Source organism: Peromyscus maniculatus, chromosome 21, assembly GCF_049852395.1.
Source record: "Peromyscus maniculatus bairdii isolate BWxNUB_F1_BW_parent chromosome 21, HU_Pman_BW_mat_3.1, whole genome shotgun sequence".
Lineage (NCBI taxonomy): Eukaryota > Metazoa > Chordata > Mammalia > Rodentia > Cricetidae > Peromyscus > Peromyscus maniculatus.
Genome location: NC_134872.1, coordinates 43,787,185 through 43,813,704, shown reverse-complemented (window position 1 = coordinate 43,813,704; position 26,520 = coordinate 43,787,185). Strand labels below are relative to the sequence as shown.

Genomic DNA, 26,520 nt, shown 5'->3' with positions numbered 1-26,520 from the left:
AAGACACCAAGGTAAAAGGGGAGAGCAGTCTTTATTTTTTCCTATGACCTTCACACACAAACACTGTGGCATGCACCATCTGCACTCACTCACACAGAGACATTTCACACAGATGTACACACACATGCACACACACGTAAATAAAACCAAAATAATTTTAAAATTTAAAACCACTTTTTTTCATAATATAATAAGAACTGTATTATGTATATTGCAATAAATCATTGTCTCTCTTTTCAGTTGTTTTTGTTCAAGAATAACATTATTGCCTTTATTCTCCCACTAGTTCACTTGTTCTTTTCATCTTAAAATTACCAAAAATTTACTCCGCTACAATTTTCACTCTTGTACTACAGATCATTTGATATCTCTAGTATATTAACTATCCATGTTACCTAAGGTAAGATCCAATGGCACCATAAAAGTTGACATACTTCTAATGATCACTAATTTACAAAACGCACAGGTATATGCTTTGTAATTGCCTTGAGTTTCATAAAGACAGTCACAGGATAGCAGATCACCACAGACAAAAGACAAAGGCATGCTTTGAACAATTATGTAAAGATTTACTTTCTAGATTGTTCCACATCAAGTACAGATTTGGAAAGAGGATAATCAATTATAACTAAAAAAACTGATGGAAAATAAAATTGGCTTGTTTAAGCATCATGATGCTTTGCTGATATTTAATCAGACAATTGTATGATAGCAGAAGTTCCTCCATAATGCAGGCTAGAAAAGTCTATTCAGTTTTATTTAAAATCTGTATGTGCTATAAAAGTACATACTATATAGATATGAAATTTATGACATATTGATTAAACATACTGAATGGGTTTTAAACACTAATTTATATAAATGATTATAATAGCCTATATTATGTTTGCTATTGAGGCATATGGTAGTAAATTTGAATTTAATTTTAAATTTACATGAATATAAAAAATTTCATAATTTTATCCATGATGCATATGAAATGGTAATTAAAATGAGGACTGTACCTTATATAGTTGAGACAGAAGTCAATCAATCTAGAAATTTAAGTTTATTTCTTAAAAACAACCACAGAATGAATTATTTGTCAGAAATAAGGGAAAAAATGCAACTGCTTAAGAAAGTAATATTGAAAATCATCCAGTAAATGTTTCTATTATAATTTACATACTATAATCACAAATTATATAATTATAAATATGGTTTTAGGCATAAGTGAAAATTGTTACTATGTATTCCATATTTTTTTAAAATTTCCAATTGGCATATAATAAACATACATTCAGACAGACCCCTGATTAAGACAGGTCCACAGTAACTCCACCTCAAGAGACTTAAACAGTTTGTAAAATGAAAACAATTTTCAAGGACAGTAAGTCTTTTCCGTAAGTCAGGGGTCCATTCTGGTTAGAAGGAAGGTCCTTCTGGCCTTGCATCTCTAGGACTCAAGCTCTGTCTCTGAGACTAAGATGTTATAAAATATGTGGATGCCAAAGTAGGGGGGAGTCTTGACCTTATCCTCAATTTCATTAAATGAGAGGTAATATATCCAGATATTAAGAAAAAGCAAAACAAACAAGAACCTAAGATACAATCACTAATTTGAAGTTTGCATTTTCAGTCCTTTCAGACACACTGTCAGATCCTTATCATCTCAAAAAAAAAAAAAAAAAAAAAAGATGCTGGGAGAAAGTTGGTTTTCTTAAAGGATGTGGCCTTGGAGATCTAATACACCCCAGTAGATGGCCACCCACCAAAGAGTATATGGGCAACAACAATAGAACTCAATGGGTTAAAAGACACAAAGTAGGCATGGAATGAAGAGTGGATTTGGAAGGTGATGGAGGAAGAGGATAAATATGATCAAAAATGTATGAAATTCTCAAAGAATTAGTAAAAGTATGTTTTGAAAGCACTTCTCCTTGGCAAACTAATCTTTCTACTAGTCTTGATTCAAAGTTGTTTTATCTTTTCATATACACTGTTCTAAAATGAACTACTTTAACTTCCTCTCCTGTATCACAGACTCTTTCTCCCTCCTGTGCCTTACTCTTGGACCTCAACATGTCAACATTTTGAAGGTCTTTCCTAAGTTAAGAACAACAAACCTTCGTCTTGCACCACTAAGAAGATCTTCACAGATAGACAGTTCATTTTGCTGGTACCCTTCAGCTCTCATTGCTGTATCGACCATCTAACTCTGGGCAGAGAGACTTGTACCTCACACCACTCCACTTCTAATGCACACAAGGGATTTCATGAGCCCTTTTCAGCACTTCACTTCTGGTCCTCTGTTCACTTTCTTTTCTGCTTCTTTGTCTTCATTGACTTCACATTGCCTCCTTCATCTTAACAAGTTTCTTTTTTCTCATCACACTGCTTAATTCTACTCAACTTCTCCAAGATCCCCTTTTATCTTTCTTTATAATCCCTGTTCAGTCTTGCACCTGTAAAACACACCTATTTATCTTTGCTTTACCAATGTGTGATACAGTGCTTGGAGAATGCTAAGCAAATTATTGAATATGGTCATGCTAAGAATATTTATTAATATTAATAATACCTAGCATACATCTCTAATTGATCTCCGGGGCTTGAGACATATATTTTTATTCAAACATTTCCTAAATATTTGTAATCAACATGATAACTAGACAAAGTCATCCTGAACACTATACCCCAGTATCTGAAAAAAAAACAACTAATGGATAATAGAACCAATCAGCCATCCAAGCCTAATATTTTCATTTCCCTCTAGACTGTCTCATATGCAACCAATTGCTAGATTTGGTCAATCTATCTCCTAAGTGGGTTAGTTATTCTTCTTTCTTACATCTGACATAACTTAATTCAGTTTTTCAATTTAATTCCCCCCTCCCCCAATGTATATATAATTCCTTAATTAGTGCTTGGCTCTTCAACTCTTTATCTAACTCTAATATGTAAAAATGATCACACCACTCCCTGGCTTAAATTGCCTAAAAAGTCAGAATATCTGCCATCATAACTTGAGACTCTTCTGTTCCATCAGTCTTCCAATTTTCCTTTTTCCTTCTAAAGAAAAAAAATTTAAAAAGCTCAAACATAACATAATGAATAAGGCTCTTCAAAAATACAATCTCAAGTCTCAGCATTTTTTAGCATAAAAACCTAATTACTTGCTTGTAGTGTTTTGGGGGCTGCTGTAGTAGTATTTCTATCTGCATTTTACTTTCTAGTCCTTCTTTCAACATTCTTCACATGTCCAGCCTGTATGTTCTCTGAAAAGTCTCCATGGAATTCCTCAAATTTACCTCCCAAGTGTTCTAGGAATTCTGAGGTCTACTTCATAACTGTAATTTTGCTAGTTATGAATCATAATGTATTGCTGCCTTGAGGATTAGCCTCTAGGAAGCACAGGGCTCCAAGGGAAAATCCACAGCATTGGCACATACTGGACTTTTCTATCTGTGGGGGTCAGGAAAAAGGCACTCACACATTCTCTTGATCATTTCCTTCTTGATTCATCAGCCTCTTCTGATGGACTGACTGGGCTGGAATCGGCTGGCATGGGATTGGCTGGCTTTGGGCAGCAAACAGCTGTACACAAGTGTATTTATAGATTATTATATAAAGTATTTCCTCATACCAAGGTCCCTAACCTTAATTTACATGTCTTGCTGAAGGGTAGCCTCACATGCCTCCAAGGCACTAGCCTTTCACTATGCATTGTATGCAATACACAATAATACAAGAGCCCCAAATGTGCCTGAGGTGTCTTGTGATCAAAGTCATGGGATGGCCACATGGCCCCCTCAGCAAAACAATCATTGTTTTCCACAAGGATTCTTCAAGGTCAAGGTACTTCTAAAAAACATCTGTCCATTTTAATCTCTATGCCATATAATGATTTTTCTAAATTCCTACAGCATACAGGTAACATGTTTTTCATCTTCCTTACATTATTAAAAACAAAGCCATCCCAATATCCCATATACATTTACATCTACATAATTTACTGCAGATCAACAGAGCATGAGCAGACAGAAAGCATCTTTTCATAGCCAACTCCCTTGCTGGCAGGCCACATGCCGAGGCTACCAAGAAAGAATTCTATTGTCTATCTTGAAAGTTAATCTTACCAGGAATCCTATAGGAATCACAAACCTACACTTTTGTACATAAAAGACAGTCCGTCTGCTATACTTTAGATTCTTAGGGTGTATACCCATTATCAATAGCCTCTTATATCAGGAGATTAAGGGCAGGAATGGGTACAAGGAGTTAATGATCACCTTTGATCAACAACCAACCTTTACAGTTGGGCACTTTGTAATTTAAACCTCTGCTATCTGTGGGTTTTTTTTTTTCACCTTAAAGTTATTGTCAAAACATCTGATCTAACCTGAAGTTATTACAAGACTTTGTTTCATCCAAATGATGCACATCGAGACCTTAGTATTAAGAGAATTAAGGCTAGCCTGGCTTCCAGGGAATTCAATTGTTCTCCTAATCATTAACCTGAGTTGTAATCTAAAGCACCTTCTAAGGTGGAATTCATAGATCTTGAGCTGTGAAACATATCCTTGTATATACTTTTATTCATCAAAGCACTGTATAAGCTAAAACAATTAGACTGTACAGATTAGGGAGAAAATCATCTTCATAATAATTTGCAGGTAAAACAGCCCAGTAGAATGGGAAGTTTCCAAGAGATAAATGCACTACCTTACAGGCAGTGGGGAATTTCCCCACACCCAATTCAACCAAGCCAGGTATCAGGGAAAGACAGCAACAACAGGTTATGTAAAGGCACAATAAGGCATGGGGGCTTGGGAGTCTCTGGGTCCTTTCCTACCCAAGAATTATCCACCAGAGGGTTGCCTCCTGGTGGACCAACACCCTGAACCTCAATTGTCACCTGCTGCTCTCATCACTACCATCAGTAATGTAAATCTCTGTGCTTTTCAATGCTTTAGGAGATCCTTATAAAAGGATCCTTTCACCCCCAAAGGGGTTGTGACCCACAGGCTGAGAACCATTGTTTTAGAGTAAAATCCCTAATTCTCTTGTTGTGATTTTACTTTTCTTGTACTCATCCAATCATATTTCTATTTCCATACGCTTCTGATAAATGCCCAGAGTAGTAGTTCTGACAAAGCAGAACACAAGCTGAATTCATTTAACTTTACTCTAACAACAGACTATTATCAGTTGCTATGGCTTGACAGTGTCCCCCAACCTTAATGAGCCTAAAACTGAGGTGCTGTTGAGACACTGGAACCTTTGGGAAGTTGACATCATGTTAAGTAACTAGGTCATGATAGCACTACCATGAAAAGATTAATGTCTGAATCACAAAATCACAGAGTTCTCATAGAGTAGGTTAGACAGCAAGGATGACCTAGGTCTCAAGCCTAGGTCATGCTGAAGAGTTTTCACCCTTCTGTCTGGAACTATCTGTTCTTACAAATATAAATGAAAAAGATGGCTGAAAGGGCAGCAGGCAAACACTGTAGGGCAGAGGACAATCAGTGGTGGTATTACACGTTTGTTCTTTATGTCATGAAAACATAATAAAGAATAAGAACTTTTAGTTTTAGTGCTCATTTTAGTATCTTTTTTAGTTAGAAATATGTACCAACATAACCTAATCATATATAAGACAAAGAATAGGATGGTTTAAAAAATAATGCAAATTCTCTAAAACCAAAACATTTTACAGAAAATATACAATGAGTATCTGCATCCCTGACACTCTAATTTCGTCCAAACATTTAGATATATATAGAGAGAAATGAGAACACTAGTTTTCTTTTTTTTTTTTTTTTTTTTTTTTTTTTTTTTTGGTTTTTCGAGACAGGGTTTCTCTGTGTAGCTTTGCGCCTTTCCTGGAGCTCACTTGGTAGCCCAGGCTGGCCTCGAACTCACAGAGATCCGCCTGGCTCTGCCTCCCGAGTGCTGGGATTAAAGGCGTGCGCCACCAACGCCCGGCGAGAACACTAGTTTTCAAAGCAGGCTGAATGAGAAAATGCTTTTGGTTAATATAATTCCATCAAGCCCTTGATGCCAGAAATTTTCACTCCAGGTATCCAGCAAAACCCAGGGTGCTCAGTTACGAAAACCAGATCTTTATTTTTGCATATTGGTTTTGATACTTTTAGTCATTTGTTCAAATGTAATTTCCTGAAGTTTTAAAACTCTGTTCTCCTAGAATCTGTATTATGGTGAACAAAAATGAAATATATATGTTTAAAATTATACTACTTTTAAATTGGTTTCTATCAGAAAAATTAATTTAAAATTAATATGATAAAAATGAAGACCAGAAAGGGCAAAGGCTTTAAATGCATAAAAGAAATAAGAATGGACAAGAGGTGAATGGTATGATGTGGAGTACAGTTATTTTTTTAAGTTTTAATTTTAAAAATTTATTTAGAAATAATTATCATATGTAATTCAACTGTAAGTATAATTCAAAATTTTAGCATACCATATCATTCTAGAATGCGAATGGTGGCATATTTGAAACAAGTAATGATTTTAAAAATTAAACAAAAATCAGGGCTACAGAGATAGCACAACAGTAAAGAGTTCATACTGCTCTTACAGAAGACAAAGGTTAATTTCCAGCACCTAAATTGGACAACTCATACCTGATCCAAGGATCTGATGCTGTTCTCTGGCTTCCACAGGCACCTGCAATACTCATACTCAGATACTCACCTATATACAGGTAATTATAAAAAAAATTTTGTTTCAAACTGCTTTTATTGCTTTTATTCAATCTGTGGATAACCTAATGGAGGTGATCCTTGAGACAATAATAAAAATTCCTAAATCAAAATGAGTAAATATGAATATTTTTAAAAATTCAGGTACTTTTTAAAAACTGTTTCTATTCATACTGTTCCATTATCTATAAAGTCTACAAATCCACAATACAAATTGTTATGATTGACATTTTAACAAAAATACTAGTTCATGCAAGACAAATGTTATCTCCATTTATAGTAAATATTTTTAATAGTTACTTATCAATTTACTAAAGAATGCTCACAGAAGCATTCTAGATACTTTGTTGGATTATGTACGACTACTTCCAATAGAATAGCATACATTTTAATGATTGGGTTCTGATGTTTTTAATACCTCACTATTTGTTAGGTGAAAGTTGGAAGGACAGGGTCTAACTATGTAGCCTACATAGTCTCAAACTCACAACACTCCTCCCCCACCTTCTCCAAAGGTAATATTATAGGTAAGTTTCAACATGCATAGCTACACGCAGTTTCTCCTCCCTCCACCCCCCCCCAGTCCCTCCCCCTCTTCCAACCTCCCCTCTCCCCCAGGTCCACTACTCTTTTTCGAAAGAAAGGAAAGAAAAAGAAAGAAAGAAAGAAAGAAAGAAAGAAAGAAAGAAAGAAAGAAAGAAAGAAAGAAAGAAAGAAAGAAAGAAAGAAAGAAAGAAAGAGGGAGGGAGGGAGGGAGGGAGGGAGGGAGGGAGGGAGGGAGGGAGGGAGGGAGGGAGGGAGGGAGGGAGGAAGGAAGGAAGGAAGGAAGGAAGGAAGGAAGGAAGGAAGGAAGGAAGGAAGGAAGGAAGGAAGGAAGGAAGGAAGGAAGGAAGGAAGGAAGGAAGGAAAGGAAAAAAAAAAGATCAGGTTTCCCAGGGATATCTACCTAACATGGGCTAACAAGACACAGTAACAAGGGCACAAATCTTTATATCAAGGCTGGGCAAGGTAACCCAGTAGGAGGAAAAGGATCTCAAGAGCAAGCAGAAGAGTCAGAGACATTCCCTATTCCCATTGTCGGAAGTCCCACAAGAATACCAAGCTACACAACCATAACATATATTCAGAGGACCTAAAAACATGTGGCACAATGACACAATGGAGTACTACTCAGCTGTTAAAAACAATGACATCATGATATGGGTAGGCAAATCAATGGAACTAGAAAAGATCATCATTATGAGGCAACCCAAACCTATAAAGACAAACATGGTATGTACTCACAAATATGTGAATATTAGCTGTTATGTAAAAGATAATCATGCTATAATTCACAGACCCAGAGAGGCTAAGTAACAAGGAAAGCTCTACAGGTGATGCATGGATCTCCCACAAAAAAGGAAATAGAACAGATTTGGGGGGCGGAACAGTAGGGATAAGACTGGGGGAGTGGAGGGAGAGAGTACTAGAGGTGGAAGGAAAGATGACTAGAACTTGGAGGGCAATGTAGAAACCTAGTGCAGTGGAAACTCCCTGGAATCTAAGAAACTGAACCCTAGTCTCCTAGTAACAGGGGATACTGACCCCAAAGTAGCCATCTTCTTAAGCAAGTAAGGATCCTAGCAGTGAATCCTGGACATCAACCCAGTCACAAAACCTTCGACCTACAATCTGTCCTGCCTGCAAGATACCCTATGCTGGGGTATAGGTTGCCCAGAAATTGTGCAAGTAGCCAATCAATGACTGATCCAACTTGAAACCTACACCACAAGAGAGAGCCCATACCTGACACTGACTGGATGGCCAGGAACCAGAGGCAGGACAGGCCAGAGACCCAGGATAGAACCAAACATGACTTATGGGGCGGGGGTAGGCCACTGAAATGATTCCTAATGATATTCAGCTATGCTCATAGATCATTGCTTAGCCCAATTGCCATCAGAGGAACATCATTGAGCAACCAATGGGAGCTGATTCAGAGACCCACAGCCAAACACTAGGTGAGGCCAGGGGAACCCAGCAGAAGAAGGAGAGGAAGGACTGTAGGAGTCAGAGGGGTCAAGGATACCATGAGAACATGGCATGTTCACAGAATCAACTAAGCAGAGCTCAAAGGGGCTCACAGAGACTGAAGTGACACAGACCCTGTATGGGTCTGAGCTAGGTCCTCTGCATATACACATACATTTCTTAAGTACTGGAAAATTTCAATTTTTGATTTTTTCATTAAATTATATGCAGACATAGTGCCCACTTTTAAAAAAATCATCAAAATACAATTCATCTTACATTTAAGCACTTTAAGGACAGTGGTTGTATTGTGCTCAATGAACTGCTTCAAGAGATAAAATTAAAAACATAACTAGGTATTCTAATATATACATGCAGGTACAGGCACACAAACATGTAAATATGTGTACTTTCTTCAATGCATCTTCAGCTTAAACTTTTATTCCCAATTTGTTTGTATTACAATTTTTTTTAAAAAGATAAGGCATGGGATTTCATCTTTTCATTATAAAAATGATATAAAATAAATACTTTGACCTCAAGCCCTCGGTGTTTAATGTCTTAGACCAAAGCACTACAATTAATATGAAATTCTAAATCCAGAAAATACTGCCACATAAACAGTATAACAGCCAAGTACTGTCTAAAAAGCCATATGTTTTTTCCCATTGTTCAAAAAAAGGAGATGACTTCCCGTCACTTATGTTTCTGATTAGCAAGGTGATTTATGCCACAATCACTAAAAATGCCAGCAAGTGAATGAGAAAATGCATAGTGACTGCACCAGATGTGCACAGTAAACAGGAATCCCATTGTAATCTCCGGTACTTAGTTTATATGAAGGTAATGTAGGAAACACTCTTGGATATGGCAAAGTCACTCTTTTTTTACATTTGACTATAAATGATATGAAATAAATTGTGTGTTTTATACTTTATGGCATGCATACATTGATAAATTAGGTAGCGTTTTGTATCCTGACTTATCTACAAGACAAACCTGGCTAAGATCATGGGGATTAATTGCTTCAGAAGTGTGAAATGCCGCTTTTCCATTCTTTTCTGCACACTCAGTGGAGAAACAATGATTAATCACTGTTTAACTATTCTCTTGAGGATCTACAAGATTGCCAAAGCAGGACTTATCCTCATAAATCCCAAAAATACAGGTTTAGATTTGTAACCAACAACCAAAAGGACTTGAACCTGAACTCATTTGTTATCAGATTAAAATAATATCAAGGTTTTAAAATTTACTTGTATACAATATTCTTTAATCAGTTACTTCAATGGGAAGTTAACAGGACATAAGTAAAACTTGTACACTATAAAACAGTAGTAACAAGCATACTTTTGAGACTTGTAAAATCTCACTGGACTAATGTCAAATAATATAGGACTGAACTAAGACTGATAAGCTCATTTAGCTATGTAATTCCGATGCACTACTTATGAAAACTACAATATCTGCACACAAAACTAACACAAAATGGCTATTTATTTTGAGAAATTATATTTAAAATTGCTTGTAAATAGTATCTAGGCAAACTATTTAGTACAGTTTACAAACACACACACATATATACATATGATATGATGACATTTTTACAGGTATATATACATATGTGTATACATAAACTGTGTGATACTGGGGACTAAATCTTTGGACATGCAAAGCAAATGGTCTCCCACTGACTGATGTGTACCTCAGTTCCTGTCTTAAATGTTATTTCTGACCATGTGAAACTTTCAACCTTTCAGTTAGATACTATGAAGGGTCCAAAAATATGTGATATTTTGAAGAGAAGTACATAAGAGGTTTTAACATATTAAAATAATTTACTGTTCAAATATGTTTAGTCAATGTTCACTAATATCAAAATAAACAATAACTCTTAACATAGGAAATTATATTTCCTATCATCAATGACATTAATACACATATTTTTGATAATTAAAACTGTATTATTTCAACAATCAGTGCAATGGGTAGTAGCTGCATGTGAATCATTACAAATGAAAGATTATGACAATTTTCATTTTAATGAGTCAACTCTTGACTAGCTACAAAAAATTCTTAAAATAAGAAAAAATATTTCAATGTTTCAGATTTCAATTTAAAATAGAAATACCTAATGAACTTACTTAACTTAAACACATGTGAAAAAGAAACCCACTTATAGTCATAAAGAGTTGGTTTATCTGTGGCCTCCTGCTGCTCCTTTCAGGTCTACAGACAGCTTAGAAGACTGCTAAAGTGGAAAGTCTGGGGTGAACTGGGATCACTCACTACTTGTCATAACCCTTGTCAAAGGGAGAGGGAAAGAAAGTGAAATAGATCTTTTTAGTTCCTTCATCTCATTTCCACTTCAGATTGGCTGTTTCCCTACAATCACAACAACAAGGGTTCCATCAAGTACACACACAACAAAAACTTTTAAAATTTTACAATTAATTTGGCAAAAAGAAAATAGTTCTTCTTCCATTATCTAATTAAAGTAAAAATGGACATATTAAGAAGTAAATATTCGGCCGGGCGTTGGTGGCGCACGCCTTTAATCCCAGCACTTGGGAGGCAGAGGCAGGCGGATCTCTGTGAGTTCGAGGCCAGCCTGGGCTACCAAGTGAGTTTCAGGAAATCCGCAAAGCTACACAGAGAAACCATGAATCAAAAAAAAAAAAAAAAAAAAAAGTAAATATTCAAGTATAAGAGTAGTTACCATAAATAGTTTGGTTGTTAACACTTGTGAACCAAGTGGAATAAATTCATTCACATTGGTTTTACCCTCAAAGTTGGCATTTTAAAATTTATAAATAAGCAGATTATCACAGCTGTTCACCTCTCAAACATCTTCTCTATTAATATATCTCACTTGGGTAAAAAGACAGAGTCATCCATCCTTCTGTGTAACTCAGAATACACCACTTGCATAAAGTCCTATACAGATAACAATAGGATAAGTGGACAGAGGTTCAAGTATAAATACAGCTCTCAGGGAAAGTAACAAAGAAAAGAGTTGGTGTATTTTTCCATTGAGGTTTTTACTTCCCCCAAATAATTTTGTGCTTTTAAGGAAAAGGTCTCTGTAAATTGTTTATTTTTAAGTTATTAACCTAAACACAAAAATCATACCACGGATGACCATGATATAATGTAAGTCCATCCCAAAAGAAAATGAGAATTTTTATTCCTACTTAAAGAAGAAATGGAATGAACTGGAACATGCCTTTAAAGTAAATCAAGACATGACAGCATGTCTAATACACCTTATTTCTAATTATTGTTATGTACCAAGTACTTCCAAGAACCGAGCACTAGGAAACTCCTGGTGCCAGGTTTCTCCCACTGTTATGGTCTCTATGCTTATGGAAAACTGTTAGCCAAGAAAAAAAGTTTTCCTTTTTAAGTTACTTTTGGTCATATTATTTTATCAAAGCAACAAAAAAATAATCCAAGTATATTCCAAAGTACACTCCAAGTCCTTAATAGAAAAATAATTTGAATCTTTGTTTCAGTTTCCCTTATACTTGTAGGAATTGGCTAGTAATTGAAAATTTATATCTTACTATGGGTTATTGTGGGGGCCGGGGGAGGTGTGTGCAAATGAACTTCAATCCTTTTTTCTTTTTGCAGAATTACTAGGAAACTATCTCAAGGTAAACACTATGCCACTAACTATATCTTCAGATACTGAGATATTGTCAACTCTAAATTTATGCTAACTTCCTATGCCTTAACAAATATATTGAATGTCTAAAAGATAAAACATTACATAAAAAGCTTATGAACATTAAAAGCATAACCAGGAAAATATTTCTAAAGCCATGCTATATACATTCTCTTGGCAAACTATCACATGCATTTAAGTTTCTTGAACGTGAACTCTTATCACAGACTCAAGCATACATATATTTAGTACCCTCGAAAACTCCCTAACTCTGAAAAAGAAAACACTGCATCCTTAAGAACAGCTAAAGGGAAAAAAACATTTCTAGCACAAGTTACTATTGTTTACCCTTTGGTGTGAAAATGCATGCAGTAGAAGCAGAAGCCAGAAGGTCATCCATGAGGCAAACTCTCTGTTCTGTGGAGAAATATCTCAGAGAAGCACTCCAGCATGACTGAGCTAAATGAGAAGAGGGTTAAAAACAGAAAGGAAAAGAATCTGGTGACAGAATGTAGGAAGTAGAAGGAGACCATGAGTAACCTTTGAGTAACTATGTTGATGGGCAACTTTATTCCCAAGGGACCCCACAACCTAATTTTTGCAGAAGCATACAAATACATCCAGAAGTTTTATGGACCACAATACTGTACTGAGAGCATTAAGAATATTCAACCGTTAAATGTTGAGCAAATTTGTGCTCATATTCTAGGAGAACTTTCACTGGACTATAGAAGTGTTTGAAGACAACTTTAGCTTATTTCAAAGTTTTTCACCAAACACTGCCTTTATTGACAAATAGGAATTGAAGAGGAATCAAAAACTGAGAGAGAAGCTGATTTCTCCCTGAACTAAGTTATTGAAAAACGGTTACATAGAATAATTAATACAAAAGTTTCTAGTGTTGCTACTTTAGTAGGAATGCTAAATCAAACAACAATTGCAAGACAGACTGAATTAATTGATGCCAAGATTCCAGGTTCTTAGAAAGAAGCCTCAGCCTACTGGTTAACTGTTGTTTCATCACCCATTTAACTCCCAGAAGACATTTTAAATTGGCAAGTATACTACATTATAACCCAGAAAAAGAGCTGAGAACCAAAAAGATCTTGCTCATGAAAACAAATCACTGTTACCACTTCATTTTTCACGAAAATGATATAAAGGTTGAAATGACAGAAAACTGTTGAAATCATAATGCATAGTAAAATATTACCACATTTTTAAAAGAATATAATTCATTAAATAGTGATCTAACTTTGGAAAAACAAAATTCCATCGGAAGTATATTTCTAAAACTAACAAAAAGTGAAGTTTAGAATATGGATGTATCAAAATAATTTAATAATATTTATAAATTAAAAATTAATTCCATATTCTTTTCCTAAAGAAAAAAGTATTTTCTTTAATAATATACTTCAAAAACATACTCAACACAGATCTTTCTACATAAACCCCAAATAATTACACTGAAGTTCTTGAGGATAACCAAGTTAACTAAAGAACTCTGTAAAAAAAAAAAGTAATTCTATAAAAAATATTAGGCAGTGTTTGGTGTTTTCTTTTTGAGATTATAATTTAATTACAACATTTCTTCCTGCCCTTTCCTCCCTCCAAACACACCTATACATCCTTCCCTACTCTCCTTCACACTCATGGCCTCTTTTTCCTTCACTAATTGGTATTTACACATTACTCCTTACTATTCAACAACCTGGCATTATTGATGATTCATCATATGTATAAAAAGGAACAGTGCAGTGATGAAATGTCAAGTATAAATCAACAACATAGATATAAAAACTGCAACAAATCTAGCTTAAAATTACTGTGGTTCAAGAAGAACGTACTGTTTCAAACACAGTACAGCATGATATGATCACTAAACTAAATAACAAAAGTCATACCCTTTTGGAAAAAAAGATATTCAGAAATCATTTTATATAGTTAGATTTATTTTATTGAAAATAATTCATGGTTTATGTATTTTTGGCAGTATTTCCTTATCTTACCTTTTAGGTCATATCTAAAAAACTATAAACAATAGTTTGCTAAATTATTCTGTATATATGGAGAATATAGAAGTATTGTCAAGCAGTTTCTATGACAATAAAATATACACACCTTATTTGTCTATGGTTAAACTAACAATTGCTAACACTAAAACAAATGTCTCTTCTTCATCTTGGTCATATGAAAAAACAGACCACTTTATTCTACAGATGACTTTTAAAAGTGAAAAATATTTATCTTTCAACTACAAAATATTTGTATTTGAGGACTAAATACTTAAATAATACTTTATATATAGTCACACTCCAGTGATGTCACTATTTGAAGAATGACAGCTCTTTCTTTAAGAAACTTGAATGTACTCAAATTTTAAAAAAAAAAGTAACAACACAGTAAGTATCCCAAGTAATTTTAATTTCTATTTTTAAACATACACTTTATATGCATTTAAATTTCAATTTGATTTTTGATTTCTTACATTGCAAAGGTCATTAAGTAGCTATGCTGTGACAAGGTATATTTGGTAAAAGAAGAAACTGATACGCCATTAGTGAAAAGAAGAAAGAAGAAAAGGGGCACAATATAGGCAAAGTTAGTAAACCCAGAAGGCCATCCCCAGAGCAAGGCTGCACACAACAACTGGCTTCCTCAGCAGTCCCCATACAGAATTCTTGACCACCATTTCAAAGCAGGGGCTGCCAATTCCTTTTCTGGTTATTTTCACGGGAATTGCATAAATATTGGGAAATCTAGAAATAGAAAATAGATATACACATGCAAATATAAAAATATTGTCAGTGTATAAGTTACTGCTATCCTGGGAATCAAATAATTTATGTAACATCTGGTTTCATATTTTTATAATTTTTCCTAATTAACATGCATATTTAAGGCCTAAGGACTGACTCTCTCTCTCTCTCTCTCTCTCTCTCTCTCTCTCTCTCTCTCTCTCTCTCCCTCCCTCCCTCCCTCCCTCCCTCCCTCCCTCCCTCCCTCCCTCCCTCCCTCCCTGACTATGCATCTTGTTGTTTTTTAATTTCAAAACTGTGTGTTCCTAGGGAAAAGTCTAGATAGGCAGAAATCCAAAATTTTATTGAATATAATTTTAAAATGTAATCAAAAGAAGTAAATAGCTTTGTAAAATAATACTGAAATCCTAGGAGTTTTCACATATGTGCTTGCAATGGTCAGATATTAACTAAGGCCTCAATATAGTTTAAAAAAATCATGAAATCATATTTCTAATACTATTTGAGTCTTTTTGACCTCTTCCTAACTTCCAAATTAAATGAAAAGCCAAGCCATCCTCTCCTTTCCTAGCCTAGCTGGGGTCTTTCAGCTTATGTACTAGCCCAGCCTAGTCCCACAGATGGCATCTACAATCCCAGGCAAAGCTGGCTTCACAGAGTTTATCCATCAACCCAGCCAGGTGACTGTTCCAGATCTCTGCCAGACCATTCCATTCACATTCCAATGTCTAACAGAGGCTGTAACATCCTGTACAACATCACAACCTGATGAGTAACACAGATTAACGCCTGCATACGATGACCTCAGCTTGTTCAACTGTCCAGGCAGATCCAGCCATGAGTCACTTTCTTGATAACAAATGAATTGGAATTTTTGTCTCTCCAAACAAAAATCAAAATCGTGTATCTGAAAGACTGACCTACCAACTCTTCACACCTTACTCGACACAAAACCAATTAAAGAACCTACATGCCCACTGTAACATCATAACATCACAAAACCAATCTATATGAAATAACAAACCAATATGTGCCCCACCATGAAAACATACTAGTCCCAAAAAATACTGGCCAATGAGAATTGTTTAAATGAGTCCCAGGACACAGAATTTAAATAATAACTGCAAACATAAAGAATTCAAGGAATTCAAAAGGACACAAACAAATGCCTTAATGAACTTAAAGATGATAGTTATAAATCTCTGGGTAAAAGTCCAAGACAACACAAACATTCACCTGAATAAAATGAAGATAATTCAGATTTTAAAAACTGAATTCCATATAGAGACAGAAATACAAGAGAAAACTCAAGTTGAAATGAAGATGGACTTGAAAAGCTCAATCCCATCAGAAAACTCAGAGGGAAAGTCTTTCCAATAGAATGGATAAAGAAGATAGACACCAGGATTGGAATGGAAAGAGAAACTGGAGCATTAATCAAAGAATATGAAAAAATAAAAACACATACAAACACAGTATGCCAGAAATTAGAACACCATGAAAAGATCAAATCTAAAATATTTAGGAGAGGGTAGAACACACCACATCTTTCAATAATAACTTTAAATATCAATGGCCTGATTTGTAGCTGGAGTTTTCTCCAGTCCCACCTGGGCCCACAGCCATGCAGACACAAATAAACACAGAGAGGCTTATATTAATTACGAACTGTATGGCCTAATGGCTCAGGCTTCTTGCTAGCTAGATCTCACATCTTAAATTAACCCATTTTTATAAATCTATACCTTGCCACGTGGCTCACCAGTATCTCTACATCTTGCTTCCTCTGTGTCTGGCTGGCAACTCCTGATTCAGCCTTCCTGCTCCCAGAATTCTCCTCTCTCTTTGTCCCACCTATACTTCCTGCCTGGCTACGGGCTAATCAGCACTTTATTTATTAACCAATCAGAGCAACACATCGACAACATACAGAACGATATCCATGGCCTGAATTCCCTAGTCAAAATATAAGTAGTAGTGTAACAGATTAATAAACTCCAGTTTTTTGTTTTCTATAAAAACCTCAATTTTGCCGGGCGTTGGTGGCGCACGCCTTTAATCCCAGCACTCGGGAGGCAGAGCCAGGCGGATCTCTGTGAGTTCGAGGCCAGCCTGGGCTACCAAGTGAGCTCCAGGAAAGGCGCAAAGCTACACAGAGAAACCCTGTCTCGAAAAACCAAAAAAAAAAAAAAAAAAAAAAAAAAAAAAAACTCAATTTTAAGAAGAGGAAACACTTCTCAATGAAAGGATAAGAAAAGGTATTACAAATAAATGGAGCCAGGAAGCAACTGTCACTATCTTAATATATGGCAAAACATATTGCAACCTAAAATTAATCAAAAAGGGTAAAGAAGGATACTTCATTCTGATCTGGGGAAAAACTAGCCAAAAAGACATTATAATCTTAAACATATATGTACCAAATATGGGTGCATATGACTGGACTTCAAGACAAAAATTAACCCTAACTCAAATATTCAGTATTTCAATACCCAGTGTTCTGCAATAGACAGGTCATCTGGTAAAAACTAAAGAGAGAAACATCAGAATTAAGTGACATCATACATATAAGTGACCTAACAACTATCTATAGAATATCATAATCAGATGACAAATAATATACACTGTACTCAGCACTTTATGGAAGTGTCTATAAAATAAACCATATACTGGGAGACAAAACAATTCTGACCAAATACAATATTACTGACATGGCTCAATGTATCCATCTTACTTAAAAACAAAACTTAAAATCAGCAGGAAAAAAAAACTACAGTAATCACAATAACTCATGGATATTAAACAACCATTACTGAATGATAAACAGGTCAAAGAAAAGCAAGAAAGAAAAAAAATTCCAAAACTAAATAAAAATGAAAATACAATGTGAAAAAGCTGAGAAACATTGAAAGCAGTCCTATGAGGGAAATCAATAGCTCTAAGTTCCTACATGAAAATTTTAAAAATTAAAAAGAGCATTAATAAGTGACTTATGATGCAACTCAAGAATTTGGCAGCAAAGAAGAAGCCAAAGTAAAATCCAGTAGACAGAAAGAAATAATAGAAATCAAAACATAAATCAATGAAATATAGGCGAAGAAATGAATACAGAGAATCAACCAATCTAGAAGCAGGTTTTTTGAAAAGATAAACAAGGTCATCGACTCTTAGTCCGATTAACAAAGAGAAATCCAAATAATCATAATCAGAGATGGAACATTACAACAGATCCCAAAGAAATGCAGAATATTATAAAGAAATCTTTTAAAAATGTATACCTTAAAGAAAAAAAAGACAAAAGTCCAGATTCATCTAAGCAGCGAAGCTAAAACAAGAAGAGACCAACAACTTAAGCAGATACAAAAACAAACTGGGAGATTTTTAAAAACCTTCAAATACAAATGCACAGGCCCAGGTTTATTCTAAACTTCTATAAAGTCAGTATTACTGCATCACTCAAGCCAGGTAAAAACACAACAACAACAATAAAAAATTACAAGCCAATCTCCTTGATGAACATAAATACAAAAATTCTCAATTTTATTTGCAAACATTTGCAAAATGAGTATAAGTATATTCCAAGGAGATCTCTCATACAATCAAATTTGATTTAGCTCAGAGATGCAAAGAGGGTTCAACAGATGTAAGTTAATAAATTTAACAAATCATATAAATGGACTCAAAGGCAAGAATCACAAGAAAAATCTCAATAGATACCAAAAAAAGACCATCAACAAAAGCCAACATGTCTTCATGATAAAAAGTCTTAGAAAGAATAGGATAGGAGGGAACATGTCTCAACCTGATAAAAGCCATATATGATAAACCATATACAGTATCATCTTAAATGGAAGAAAAACTGGAAGCAATCCCGTTAAAATCAGAAATGACAAAGTTCTTAAGTGTTCCAACTTGTTTTGATCAATACAGTAAGAGAACAAAATAAAACAGATGGAAATGGGTAACGAAGACCATTTTTCTCTAGTCAGAGATGACACAATGATTTAAAGACCTCAAAGATTCCACAAGAAAACATCTAGAAATGATCACTCTTTCAGCAAAGTTGAAGACACAAAACTCAGGTTCTAAAATTCAGTAGGCTTTCTATCTACTACTAACAAATACTCTTAGAAAGAGGTCACAGAAACAGTTCCATTTACAGAAGCTTCTAAGGGAATAAAAATCTAGGAATACACTTAAGTGTGTTGGATTGAATGAGAACAGCCTTTATAAGCTCATATGTTTAACTATTTAGTCTCACTTTGTGGAACTGGAGGACTAGGAGGTATGACAGAAACCATCATAGAAATATACAACTAGTCAAAATGCAGCCAAACGAATAGAAACACATGAACTATGAACCAAAGGCTGAGGGGCCCCCAACTGGATCAGGCCCTCTGAATAGGTGAGACAGTTGATTGGCTTGATCTGTTTGGGAGGCATCTAGGCAGTGGGACTGGGTCCTGTGCTCATTGCAGAGTTGGCTGTTTGAAACCTGGGGCTTATGCAGGGACACTTGGCTCAGTCTGGGAGGAGGGGGCTGGACCTGCCTGGACTGAGTCTACCAGGTTGATCTCAGTCCTGGGGGAGACTTTGCCCTGGAGGAGGTGGGAATGGGGGGTAGGCTGGGGGGAAGGGGAGGGGGCAGGAGGGAGGAGAACAAGGGAACCCGTGGCTGATATGTAGAACTGAATGGTATTGTAAAATAAAATAAAAGGAAAAAAATAAAATTCAATAATGTTGAACTGAGGAGAAAAAAAATGCAGATAAAAACTGAGTGTGGGGTGCCAATCCTCAATACATACAGCCACAACATAATCCCCGTATCAAAAGCTCAGGGAACATTGTAGTATGAGATAGTGTCATCTATATAAGACAGGACGTTGTCAGTCTTATATAGATGACACTATCTCATACTGCCATGAAATCTTAGCAATATAGCCAACTAAAAAAGGCCTGCACAATACCAGCTGACAAGCCAATAGGGATGGGGGAAATCTAAAATATGTCACCCATAAATGAAGAGCTACAATTAATGGCTGCTAAGAAAGAGAATATCAGTCTTCTCCAGGTACTTGAACCCTGACAGGCTTTCCAATCCCAAGTAGTAAACCTTACACACATACATATGACCAATACTAAGTGGACTGTGCAGATTGCATTTATTTATAGATACATAAGTGTGTATGTAACAGTAACAATTAAATAATAAATGCTCATGAATTTCAACGAGACTCCAGGGCACCGGAAGAATTGTAGGATCAGATGGTAAGGTGAAAATGATGTAAATGCAGTACATTTATGTATAAAATTCATATATATATATATATATATATATATATATATAGTACTTATGTATAAAATTCTCAAAAATAATAAATAAATGTTTACCAAAAACACCTCTAATTTAATACTTCATTTTTACCCAGTCAAAATGGCTAATATGAAAACAACCGATGATAAATGCTAGCAATGATACAAGAGATGGGCAACTCTCATTACCTTTAACAGACTGCAAACTGCTGCAGCCACAATAGAAATCAATGTGAAGAATTCTCAAAAACTTAAGGTAGATCTACCATATGACCCAGCTATACCACTTCTTTCCATATACCCAAAGGACTCGATATCCTACACAGAGATACTTGCTCAGCTATACAACTGCCAATCTAGTCATATTAGCTAGGAAATAGAAACAACCTAAAATTCCTTCAACTGATGAATATATAATGAAAATATGGCAATATACAAAATGGAATTCTATTCAGCTATAAAGAAATATGAAATCATGACATTTTTAAGTAAATGAATGGAACTAAAATACATTATACTGAGTAATGTAACCCAGACCCAGAAAGACAAAGGCTGCAAGTTTGTTCTTATTGCAGATCTTGGCTCTGGATCTTTAGATTTGAGTATAAATCTGAAGTGACCACAAACTCAGGCTCTAGAGAGGAGACTAGACTAGTACAACACTGATGCTATGAAGTGAGAAAGAGAAAAAGAGGGAAGATTTTAATGAGGGAGGGACAAGCGAGAGTAATACAGAGAGGTTTTTGAAAAAGCCATAGAAAACATTTTATAAGCTTACTAAAAATATTTGTTATACAATACAAATGTACTACATATGACATATACATATTACATATATTATATAATATGTGTGTGTGTGTGTGTGTGTGTGTGTGTGAGAGAGAGAGAGAGAGAGAGAGAGAGAGAGAGAGAGAGAGAGAGAGAGAGAGAGAGAGAGAGAACTTTAAATAGAATTAGACCAAGTGGGGTGATAATGCTCTCCCCAAGAGCCACACAAAATCTGCAGTGTCACTATGTGAAATCTCCCTTCAAATTGTTGGGTGGGGTAGTCCAAAAGAGTACCAACACAATATAAGCTATTGCCATTGCCTTCCTGAACCTGAAAGCAAGCTCCTATTGCAAGACAGCACACGCTTCAGACACAGACCTCTGAGGAATCAAGATAGAACTCAGCCTCCTCCCAGAGGACAAGTTCTCAAAATACTGGAAGGTGTTATGCAAACTGTCAAAGGAATAAAGCAATCAACAGTCCTACCCAGCTATAAAGCCTACGAACTACAACGTTTGGCCTGGCAAGATATTCCCAGTGTCACAATAGTGGCACTTTTAGCTTGGGAATAACCAACAGCTGTCTAGTTGGATTAAGACCTGCTCAATAGGAGAGAATTGATGCCTCATATAGTAAACCCAACAAACTACCAGGAGAAAGAGAGGGCAACCCCCCCCCCCAACCCAGAGGAGAACCTACTTTTGCCATTTTCCTTAAACTAATAAAATTTCTGACTATTCTAAATACTTATCCTTATACTCATGGATAACTGCAGCTCCAATCAAAGACGCTTCTTTCTGCATTCCAGAGATGCACAACGGATCAAAATGCATAGAGTAAGTGACCATAGAGTTCACAACCCATCCAATGAATCTACAATGCAAAACCAAAGAACTAAAACTCAGGGAACATAGAGGGCACAGAGAGACTAGAGGAGCCAGAGGACCAGGATGCCTAATGTGAGATAGTACCTTATAGTCATGACAGGGAAGCTCCACCCAGAAATTACAACAGTATGGTTTTCAAAAGAAGACTTGAATAACTGACATAACATGGATGGGGGAAATTTCACAAGGTCCCACCTCTAGATGAAGACAACGAATGGCTGCTGACAGGAGACTCTGTTTTCCCCAGGGATAAGCCCCCTGATAGGCTATCCAGTCCTATATGATCAGTCTTAAAGTCATGTGCAAACAATACAAAATAGATTTAGCAGGTTTTATACACACAAACACACAAATAATAAAGAAAGTGATGAATTTAAGCAGGAGTAGGAGGAACACAAGAAGAGATAGGGAAGAGGAGTGAAAATGATGTAAATATAGTGCTCATGCAATAAATTCTCAAAAAAATGATTTTTTAAAAGGACAAGTAGCCCACTAAAATATCTATGACTGTTTGTTGTGACAAAGTGGATAGACGTTTTTAACTTTAGACCTTACACAACTAGGTGAAATGAACATATCCTCTACAGTAAAATCAAGATTTTATTAACTGTAAATTTCATATACCATACAAATTCATAATTTACTCTAAAGCCCCTTCAAGAACTCTAAAGTTCTGAAAAGCTTGTATGAAAAAAGCTTGTATGGAAAGAGTCACAAGTTAAAAATTTCTTTTATTTATTTCATAAAAATAACACTGCTAAAGACAGATAATATCAATGCTAAAACAATAGCATTCTCAAATAACAATGATTAGCACGTTATCAATGAATTTATCTAATTTTAGAATTAACCACTAAACCTTTTAATCGTCTAGTTACATACTTCAGCAAGTCATTTAATATTTGTTATTGATTATCAGGGCTAGTCCTGGCCTTTGCAAACACTGAAATTATCTCACCCCATTAGCATCCAGTAATTAGGTCAGTACATACAGCATTAACTACTATGAAAATGGACAGGGAAATGTACAATATTCTATAACACAAAATTTGATTGGACAGGCCTAAGAGAGACAACTGAAGATGAGATCTGACAAGTATGGACTTAGCTCATCCTAGGGCACAACAAAGTTAATAAGAAGCAGGGAGGCCAGTCAGAGATAGAGAGGAAAATTGTGAGACTCAGATTAGAGCAATAAAGTCAGCAAGATCACAAGAGGTTTTTAAATGAAGTATAACACTCAACTCTAATTTGAAAAATAGTAAAAATACTAAGTCACCGATAAGACAAAACAAAACATCAACAACAACAAAAAATATACCAAAAAAAAAAAGTCTGAAAGGAGTTAAGTGTTTAAAACTCCTGCCAAAAGTTAAGAGACAAAGGTGATGTTGGTGATTGACAGAGAAATTAGAAGAAATTTGGGGAAAAGGGGATAACAATCAATGAAACCATCAATGACAAAGAAACCCTAGAAGACCAAGCATAGAAGAGAAGAGCTCCACTTTAGATTTCCACTACCTGTTGCGGATGTGCTCTAGGCATTTCAGCAGAAATGTTCAAAACTACAAGCAGGATATGCGCTATCACTAAATTTTCTTTTTTGTTTGTTTCCTTTTGAGATTGGATGCCACTCTGTAGCCCTGGCTGTCCTGGAATCCACTATATACACTCAGGAGTCGTGAATGCTCTATTAAAGGCATGTACCATCATTCCCATACCTACAATCCAAATTCAGTTTTCCAGTATATGGATAGGGTTAAATAAAAATGAAATCTATATTATCCTAAAGGAAAATTTCTTCACCAATCCAGTATCTTTCTGGTCTCTAGCTATCATGCTATATCAAAATAGGAAAACATTTAATATTCACAATTTGGCAAACCTATTTGGCCTAATATTGGCAAATTCCATACAACATTTTACTTCTACACTTAAATTAGTAAGTAACAGCACTTAGTGAAATGTTCTACTTCTGGTAGAGAACTGTGCTAAGTACTGTAAAAGCACACTGGGTCACTGATCCTCATAATCATCTTAGAATACGTCAGACGAGGACAATGAAAATTAGATGAAAACAAGATGTGGCTCAGTAGTAGAGCACGTGCCCCACACACGCAAGGTTTGGGCTCCTCTCCTAGAACTTCACCACCAGCACCAAAGACCAGTCTTCTGATGAGAAAGTTGAAGGACTGGGAAGTATACGGTTGCTGATCAAGTCAGTAAGTGATAAAGTTTCCAACACAGGACTGTCTGGGTCCACTATCCATGTCCTTTCTGCTACAAAGGAAGTTTGTAGTCTCAAATGTCTGGGCTTTAAAATCAACTTCACTTACAATCCTGAACACATAATTGTTTTAGTTCTCTGACAAACATTTCCTTAATTGAGATTACTCCCCTCTAACATTTTAGGAAAAAAATAAGACTGACAGACAGCATGCGCCTAAGAGTTACCATGACATCCACATGCTCCTCTACTACAGGAGCATTAATTAAGAGAAGACTTAGAGCAGTGGATTAAGACCTCTTCTCCTTCAACTATCAAAGGTAATCATGAATGTTTGGAGAATGAAGGCAAAAAGGAACAGCTAGACCAGGTGTAGTGGTACACACCTTTAATCCCAACATGTGGGAGCCACAGGCAAGCAGATCTCTGTGAATTCAAGTTCAGCCTGGTAGTCTACATAGTAATTTCCAGGACAGCCAGAGTTACATAGTGACAAATAAAGACAGCGACAACAACAAAAACATGAAAATATTTAAAAAATAAGAAAGTTTATTTATCTTCCTTCAGATTCTTTTGTAAATTATATGTGTTGAAAGAGAGAGAAAGCGTGTGCATGTATATGTGCATGTATGTGTCTACGTACATGAGAGCATTTGTGAGCTGCCCAATGTAGACAGTGAGACCTGAACTCATGTCCTGTGCAAGAAAAGTATGAGCTCTTAATAACTGAGCTATTTCTCCAACACAGTATTCCTTCCTTAACAAAATTCTTCTGATATCCCTAAAGCCCAACCCAACAAAAAATCATAATCTTATTTAAAACACAAAATCTTATTTGCAATGTTTAATGGATGTGGTTTTCAAGCACAAACTTTCTAGATAACAAAGACATGTTGCAATGTCAAAGAATTAGACATACCTCATAGAGTTTTTCAAACTCTATAGTTTGAGCAGAACTCAAGGATAACTAAATATGTTGGGTTACATTTAAATAGAAATATTAATTAATATAAATAATTAAATAGAAATTAATGTTAATAAAATATTAATTAAATTTAAATAGAAATAGAAAGACCATGATCCTGGTCTAGCTCTACAGCCTGGCCTGCTACCTGTGTACTCACACTTTTCTATTTATTTTGTCATTATGTGCTTCCTAGATTTCAGTATGAAATCTAAAAATTTGGAGAGTAATGCTGCATGCTTTTCAAATACTTCAGTTCTTACATATCGATCCTTTCAAAAGCACCTATTAACCATACTATTCATTTCTTACCTCTAATTCAGTGTCCAAATACATGATGCATTGTAGAAATTATTATTTCTTTACTTTGTATTTATCAAAGTCTAGCAAAATACTAGTATAACTAGCCCACTGATTCAAAAATGGAACATTTTTCTTCAACCATTATCTTTACAATAAATGTAAACTCCTAGTTATATGACTCTTGTCCTTTATGTTGTTGTTGTTGTTGTTGTTGTTTGAGACAGGGTTTCTCTGTGCAGCTTTGGAGCCTTTCCTGGAACTCACTCTGTAGCCCAGGCTGGCCTCAAACTCACAGAGATCCTCCTGCCTCTGCCTCCCGAGTGCTGGGATTAAAGGCATGCGCCACCACCGACCAGCTGACTCTTATCCTTTTAGAATGAATGAAATTGTATTACAAAGGTCCAAATAAATCTGTAATAAATACTATTTCTAAAACCAACATACTCCTTGATTACATATAGCCACACTCAGAATCTTCTATATAAAACCCCACTCCCCTTTGTTTCTACTGTTTCTCTTTGCAGCAATCTTTCTATCATTGTTTGATGTTCTTGAAGAATTATCTTTGGCTGCTTGCTTTTCTTGGAATTTTATTTTTTTCCGATAGCACTTTCATTCAAATTTCATGCCTTTGACCACCAGCTTCAATTGTGAATGTTTTCCAAATTTCCTAAGATATAGTCCATAAATAGCAAGTACATAGTACCAAAAAAACAAGACAGATTTCACCACTTGTATGTTTACTGCCTCAAAGAATTTCTCATCACTGTTCTGGGCAATCAATATATTATCAGATGGAGCTAGCACTGAAGAAGAACCCAACTCAACACCTCTAATCATTCCATAAGTGTCTGTTGTCCATAGCACTTAATACTCAATATCAGAGACCCAACATCCCCTCACAATAAAAT

At 35.5% G+C, this 26,520-nt stretch overlaps 1 protein-coding gene across 31 annotated transcripts in view; it reads right to left on the bottom strand.

The window, feature by feature from the left end:
• The window catches only part of Tbc1d5 (TBC1 domain family member 5), a 453,313-nt gene that overhangs the window by 327,551 nt on the left and 99,242 nt on the right, over positions 1-26,520 (bottom strand). For 5 of the 31 annotated variants that reach the window (XM_076557543.1, XM_076557558.1, XM_076557564.1 and 2 more), the window contains one exon: positions 12,736-12,846. The exons of the other annotated variants lie outside the window; for them this stretch is intronic. The gene's annotated coding sequence lies outside the window, so the exon portion shown is untranslated. The remainder of the gene's footprint in view (positions 1-12,735; positions 12,847-26,520) is intronic. 31 annotated transcript variants of the gene reach the window in all.